Consider the following 8,611-nt stretch of genomic DNA (forward strand, 5'->3'; position numbering starts at 1 on the left):
TTAAAAGCACAAAATAAATATATTAGTTTCTTTGTCAATTAGATAATAGGTCGGTAGGCCACACGACAAACGATCGCGGTCCAAATTGGCAATAAGTTGACTATTACTGTTCTAAGGGGTATTGATCTATCAGAGTATTAGTACTAGTATAATATATTTATCCATGCTACTGGAAACTGCACAACTAGCTTAACAATTCAGAAAATAAAGCAGTCAGTCTCACTGCATGAAACAATTGATTTTCATGCCGTTTTCACACATTAAGGTGGCGCACATCCGTTTTACATGGTATTGACAGGGGGTTCAGTCACAGATGCTGGTTGGATTTCTCTTCTTTTTTTTTTTTAAATCGCAATCACTCTATGAGCTACCTGTTATGTCATTCATCGCCACATATGGTACAAAACTGAGTTCCTCTCAAGAGAGAATGTTGCAATGCTATTACACATGGAATTCACAGACGATCACTCAAATATTTTGCAGCTGGAATATTACTTCAACATTAACCTCACTTCCAGTCCTTAGCTTTCTTGTGTTGGATTAAAAAATATATAACCAGTGTATTTTTATCAAGATGGTCCAGTACGGATGTGACTTTTAAAACTAATACTCATAGAATATATTTGTGTGAGTTTATATTCTTAATAATCTTAATATTTATGTAAAAGTCTATTAATTAAAAAAAAAAAAAAAAAAGCTTTAAAAAAGGGCATACCTTATCAAAAATTACACAAAATATCTTGAGAGCCTTTTCTAAAGTAGCTGGTAAAAAGATTATCACTTCCAATTTTAAAGCCCAACTGTAATCCAATGACACATCACAGGCATGGTGCAAAATTGACTTTTTGTCCACCAGCCAAATAGCTAGTAAATGTTCAAATTTTACAAGCAACTCAATAAATTAACATTGTTTTTTTGATTGATGAGCGACAAAATCTACTAGCCAATTGCATATTTTACCAGCCAGTAATTAGATTGCACCAGTCAATATAAATTAATAAAAAAGTAAGTGAACTGAAGGTGAGTGCTGTCATTAACATTAAACCTTGGCCTTGAAAATAAGAAATCTTCCATCTTCAGTCCATCCTTTCTTTCTACCGTCTATTAAAGGTAATAACACATATTAGCATTAAAATCACTGTAAAACTGGGAAATACAGGCACCCACCATCCAGCATAGTACGCACCTTAATTATCGGACAACCGTTAGTCAACGTTAGACGTTAGACGTTAGCTTGGCACTTCAAACGGAGTAAATAACGTCATGCTAGTTAGCCGTGTTGTAAACTAGCTAAGAGTTGAGTCACAGAAAAAGCATTTATCTGAAAGAAAATACAAGAAAAACTCACCGCTGCTCTGAAGACATTTCAAAAACTTCCCAGATTCTCATAAAACGTCAAATACAATGTCTGCCGCAGAATGAAAAACATTTTAGCTCCTTAGCCGAAGCTCAAAAATGGCACCCGGAAGTGATTTCTCTCTGTTCTGCAGTTTTATTATCAGGTGCATTTATCTATATAAAACTTATTTTCATATATATATATATATATATATATATATATATATATATATATATATATATATATATATATAGAGGGAAGAGAGAGAGAGAGAGAGAGAGAGAGAGAGAGAGAGAGAGAGAAGAGAGAGAGAGAAAATACAATAATACAAAATTATAACTTAACAGACTTATTGTCTTATTATAATTTGGATTGACTCAAAATACTACTTAAATGTACTTCTGAAAGATTTAAACACTGATCGAGACCTCGAGAACTTGGATTAATGTGGTGTTAAATGTACCATGAATAATTCATCTTATAATATTAATATTGTCTTGTCTGTACAAAACGAGCAAGAAGATATGAAATTTCCGCTTTAATTAACAGTCTCAACTTGGGAAATAAGTAAATTATCTTTTTTATTGTCCAGTAGAAACTATATTTTACATCCCAGCTGAATAAAAGAGTCTGGGCGCGTCTTCAAAAGAACAGAGAAGTTTGGCTTGAATTTATCTTTCAATAAGAAAACTGTAAAACAAAGAAGTGATTAATGGGTTTTTTTCAATATTAGGTTGCAGATAATATAACAACCGAATAAATGTTATTTATCTATTTTAGCTATGACCAAGTATAATCCCTATTAATAGAGCTAAATAAAAAAATCACTATAAATATGACTTTGTCCTTCACATTGAATGTTGTAAGTGATAAGACGTGATATGAATTAACTGAAACAGCATCAGTATCACATGATGAGCCAACCATATGCATACCCAAACATATCTGGATAACATCCAGATAGATTATTTGTTCAGATAGATACTTATTCACATTGGGGATATTAGGTAATTGCAGTAATAAAAGTAATAGGCTTCAGAGGAAAATAAACAGTATGGAAAATGAAAACATTATTCTACAGATATCACATTATTTCACATTTCATTCTATTTTAATGTGTTATAGTTCAAATAAAAATACTAGTTTAGTTTCCCAATTGCAATGGGTCGGATGACATAATCATGAGAAAACATGTGGTCTAAAATACCAGAAAATCTTTGATCAGGACAAAGGAGAGAACAAATATTTAGCCATTCATCCATCAAAAGCATGTTCTCTTACACATTCCCACTGTTGAGCATTGGGAAGACAGCCATTAAAAAAAAAAAATTGAAATCAGTGGAGCGACCTTGGGGCTTGTGATGTACGAGAAAAACACCGCTTTAATCTGTAGATATCTTTCTGTGTGTCTTAAAATGTAAAGGCTAAATTGCTTCCAGACCAACATCTCATAGGTGAAAGAAGACCTGGCTCATGAAGACTTGTTCCCGCCCGTTCAAAAATCTTATTTTTGGCCTTGAGCACTGACCACTTAATTTTTCATTCACACGTCTGACCTTATGTCTAAGTATTAACGTCCGACGTCATAAAATACCACAGTAAGCACAAAGGATTTCTTTATTTCTCCAGACCCCATTCTGTCCATCCTCAAAGGCGAATGAGGGATTATTTAAGATGAAAAAATACATCGCCAAGCCAGAGAGCTCAAGCCTATACTCTATGCCACACAGAGGAGACTTGACTGTCCAATACAAAGGTTAAACCTTAGATGTACCCTTTCAAAATGGTATGATGAATATATTGGTAATAAATCTTATAAACTGAAATATGGTTGTTGTGTTTCCTTTATAAATAAACCAGCAGCCCTGTGAACACAACAGAGCTAGAGACATTTCACATCGTAAAAGGTCATTTGGCACAGAATGTTAACTTTCAACAACTCAAGCAATTGATCTTAATTTGCACTTTGTTTAGTTTAATTTCACACTCTGTGCTTTGCCGTTACAATAATTCACATTAGATATGCCCTTGTGTGCTTTAACTAAGTTTTTATTTGTGCCACGACTCTGCCTTCATAAATATTGTCTCTTTTCCTCACTTTTTCGGTTGTGTAAATAATATCAGTCTTTCAGTAAGCTGCTTGGCTGTGAAAACAAGTATGAATGTGTATAGTTGGTCTATAGGTTGCACAGCAGCTGTAATATACTGTCGTTCATAACCACTGGGAATCTATGTAAAGAAGTTTTTTAAATCCTAAATCAAGATAACAAGATGTCGCTCGATCCTGGTGCAAGGTGGTTAGCCTTTAACTTTATTAAAGTGCTTCTCTATAAGACTGTTGTATCGTTTTTTTAACCACGGTGCAACTTTTTTTTATATACACTGTACGATAGTGGGGTGTAAGTAAGTAAATTAACTCAAGTAGTGTACAATTTGAATGTACTCAATTGCACAGTATACCACTTTATACTTATCCACCTATGTGATGCTCCTATGAATTATGATACATTGTTACTTATTAAACCTAATAGAATAAACAATTGTTAAAACGATAGCTCCACAGCAGTAATGCTACTTACACATGAATGCATCAGTAATAATGAAACAATGATATAATATTTCATACTGTGACACTCTCTGGGGACAATTTTCAGATGTCACTTTTATGTTTTATAGGCCTACTTAAGTACATTTAGCTAATGATACAAATATACTTTTACATTTCAATGCACGACTTTTACTTGTAATGGAGTATTTCTATTATTAACTTTACTTAAGTAAATTATCTGAGTACTTCCTCCCCCATTAGTACTGTAGCACAACCAGTTAGAGAGTACATTAAGAATATGGAAAGACACATTCAGCATTTAGAGCAAGTGTCTTGCTAGACTTTATCATTTGATGAGGCGCTATCTGTGGGCCATGATACACTGATGGATGTAAATAATCACATTGTCTACATTGGTCAGTGCTTGATCTCGACTCAGTGTACCGCATGCCTTAAAAATACAGTCCAGAGTTGTCTGTCCATTTTTGTTTTAAGCCTGAGTCACACTGGTCCGTCGACAATCAATGTATCACTCCAGAACTTTTTAGATTGAGCACACTCCTGTAATTCTTGGCAGGAGTCATTTTCTTATCCATATTACATAGTTTGAATAAAAACACAGACATATTCCAGGATATTAATCTGTTCACGTCAGACATTATTAATGTTTTACTGCCACTGTGTGCAGTAGTGCTGCATTCACTCACTGCTGTGCTCAGACAAGATAAGGAGTGAAGACTAAATGTCCAAAGTATTTTCTCACAAGTCCGACAGCATTTCTTAGAGAACTTGGATGTCTGTAAAAAAGCCAAAGATAATAAGAGGGAGAGGGAAACTGCAAAGACAGCCGGTTAGATAATTTGGTTTGAGGATATTCAACTTTCTGAAGACATACTATATAGCGAATACGAGAGGCTGGAGTGAGGGATGTATCCATGTGGGTTCAAGAGAGTTAAACAAAGACTGGTTTTTCTTTTTCTAAACTCCCTGATAAATGGAATCCATGGTTTTCTGGTGCATTAGTGGAGGATTCATATCAGCTGTTTTCACAGCTGTTCTTCTCAAAGCCTTGGTTTAGAGAAACTCATTGTATCCGAGAGCGAAATCTGAATGTATTCTAAGTGATTATAGAGATGCAGGGTAGTGCCAAACCAGTACCAGCATGGTTTTGTATATAATTGAAATTAAGAACATGGATCAAAAAAATACATTCAGCAGCTGTTCAATGGCAGTGCCACGTTAAACGCAGAAGCCAAACAGTCAAGAGGCAAATAATTACAACATAACGACTAAGGATTAGTAGCAGTGAAATAAAACTAATTACAAAAAAGTCTATGAAACCTCAAATTTAATTAAAAAATAATAAGATATTTGTTTCCTCACTTCAAGGCCATAGTCCGAGGACTTGGTGGCAAAATCACTTTATCTTCCCTCTTGTACAAAGGTTAGTGGGACGGTTTGAGACATGAATGTTCATTCTTGACTCTGTAGAAAGTCCACTCAATGTCCACTTATTAGCTTTTTCCAGAGCTTTTAGTCATATCAGTCTTTTGCTCATAAAAAAAAAAGCATACGCAATTGCCAGTTTATTAGGTATTATTTTATGGGTTTTGTATCTGTTATAATCCCTGTTTTGGTTTTAAAACCTGCATTATTAATGTGCTTCTCTTGTAAAGCACTTTGAGCTGCATTTTATGTTATGAAAGGTGCTATATAATGTTTATATAAATATCTAGCTAAAACGACTGTTGGGGTATATAAGGTATTAATGACATTATTAGATGTTAATGGTAAGTGATATCAAACAACGATGTTGTGAAGGTAAAGCATACAATAGGAGAAAAAGATGGGCTCTAGAAAGGAGCCCTGTGGCATCACATGCAAGTTGACACCACTGATGAAAGTGACGGCAAGATGGCAGATTATGAAACACTAGGGATAAGCATCTGAGCCAGTTAATTGCTTAAAATACACACTTAGAAATACCAGACCTACTATTTCTATAGAGATTTGAACGAAGAGATTTCCAGCATCTGATTTTCTTAAAGTTCACTCAACAAGGCAAAAAATATGTTTTTACTATACCAGTAATGAGATATATGTACAGCTGGAGCCGTGAAACTGCAGTTCTTTGTGAAAAGCTGATCTCACTTCTTCCAATAATAAAATGTGCCCTTTGTGAAAGTATTCCACGTCCAAAAACACAGATCAGGCCATTCAGATTAATACTGATATTATAGGAACTGTACTGTACAGATATCCAAAGGGGGAAAGCACTACTGGACAGTATATTTATATTGATGCTCATGACTGATGGTGAGGTCATTTAATCAAATATACTATCAAATAAAACAGGAAATAAGTCCAAAATATACAAATGTTGGTAGTGAACCCATGCACTGAGGTAAAAATGAACCACCTTGATACATTTCCTTACTAAAAGAGCAACATTTCAGTGGACACAATCATACTCTAAATTCCCAGACATATCCACATTTTGCTTTTTGTTATTCAAAAATGTTTCACAGAGAAATCACTCCCTTATGATTCATGTCTTTGAACTTAAAACAAATCCCTCCATAGTTTCTGAATTCCACTGGTGGTAAGTAGTCTTTCTCCAAAAGCCAAGTAGGCTTTTGCAATATGGTCCCTGTTAGCTTCACCATCACTCTGTCAAATAATAAATCAATCTCAACTGTACTGAATTCCTCCATGGTTGCAACCCAAATCACCCTCTCCATCATCCATGAACAATGAAATCCTTTACAGTTATTAGATGCTCTTCCTGAAGGCCTTTCAGCACATACAAACACAGTTCAATTCATTCATTACTTACAGCATATCAGGGAGCGTATTTCACCACAAGAATCAACATCTCATCTTTTTCGTGTTTTTTGTATGAGCTATATGACAGTATTGCAAAGGTCACACACATCTCACCTGACAAACATACGTTAATGTTGCAAGAGGCTAAATTGTGAAGCAAAGAACGACTGAATGAAGTGATTGAGTCTAACGGTGCCCATGGTGTTAATCTAACTGGAAAGTGTTTTAGTAGTGCACTAAAGATTGCTGTTGATTTGTAGCGCCCCCACCTGTTCAACCAGTGTAGTATGTTTAGGGGAGTATTTGACCACCACGCACACCAACCTGCATGTACGTACCTGAAGTGTTAAGTTGGAACATTTGTTTTCATTTTTATCACTAATACTATTAATACTTTTCTATAAAGGACCTTGATGTTTGCAAACCAGTGATTCTTATTTTATTTTAAATCTTCATGTCAATATTTATAATTTCGCAATTTTGCAGTGTTTTGAACTGCTGAAGACACATTTCCACTAAATTATATGAAGTCTAATGTATTATATTTTGTATTAAAGACTACAGAAGGAAGGGTTTCAACCCGTCTTTATAACCAAGGCCGCTGTCTCTACCAGAGACACTGATTTAAAAAAAAATGCATGCCAGCTGAGGATGATTTTACTGTTGGATATGATGCACTACACTGTGTGGGACTGACCTCTGATTGGGCTGATATCCTCTACACGAGACAATAGGCCTTGTGTCACCACAGGCATTTTCGATATGTCAGCCCAGGAAAAGCCCATATGTAATTAATAACCTTAATAAAGGTTGCACTGTTCTAGCTCCAGGACCCTGGTATTGTGCTGGCTCATTTTACAGGACAAAACAGAGCCATCTTTATTTATATCAATTACACCTGTGTTTTCCCTTCTGTCACAAGTTAAAATATCTCTTTTCAAATAAAAAGAGTCAATAGCAGCAACTTAACTGGTTTTCTTCTTCTCCAATGTCTATTGAACATTTATTAACTGTCCACATGTGGAGAAAATAAAGATTTGGAAATTATTTGTCAGGGAAACTCAATTCTCAGTTTATGGAGGACGTCTATATTTTATTCTACTACGCTCTAATCATTGTAAATCTTCACATTATTCTTAACAGATTTTTCGTTTATAAGATGAGATGCATCAACATAAATCTTGAGAAGTTTTCTACTTATCATACCTCTAAAAACAAAATACATGAGATAATTGTCTGATGGGCTTTGATTTCTCACTGAATATTCAGAAACCTGGATGAGGTGTTTACATGGCACTTAACCAGGTTCATGGTACCACGATAAGCAGTTTGAATGTGCAAAACATAATCAGGATTCTCTAAAAACCCGATCATAACCAGGATTGTAGAGTACATAGGATATGTAAACGCTGTTATTAGTAACACCTGTGCTTTTACCTTGACACGTCAAAATGTCTGCTGTGAAAGACACATTAGACGTACGCACTTCTTGGACACAACCTCTTTTTTCATAACAAAAATATGTTTTTGTTCCCTGATCCCCACTTTACTATTTAATTATTTATTTTATTAATTCATATTTTTTTCTTTCTCTTACACATATCCACAATATAACAATATGGCTCTGTTGAATACTATTTTTATTTTACAATTTTGTTGTAAAACTACCCAGCAGTACAAGTACAGCTGTAAGGATTAGTTAATTAATCAATAATTTGACAAAAAATGTATTGGCAAATATTTTTGATAGTCGTCTCAGTCATTTTTCATGTGAAAACATGTCAGGCCTAAAGTTTCTCAAATGTGAAGACTTTTTACAAACTAAACAATCAATCGATTAATGGAGAAAATAATCAGCAGATTAATCCATAATGAAATAATCATAAGGTTCAGTAATA

Source organism: Cottoperca gobio, chromosome 13, assembly GCF_900634415.1.
Source record: "Cottoperca gobio chromosome 13, fCotGob3.1, whole genome shotgun sequence".
Taxonomy (NCBI): Eukaryota; Metazoa; Chordata; class Actinopteri; order Perciformes; family Bovichtidae; genus Cottoperca; species Cottoperca gobio.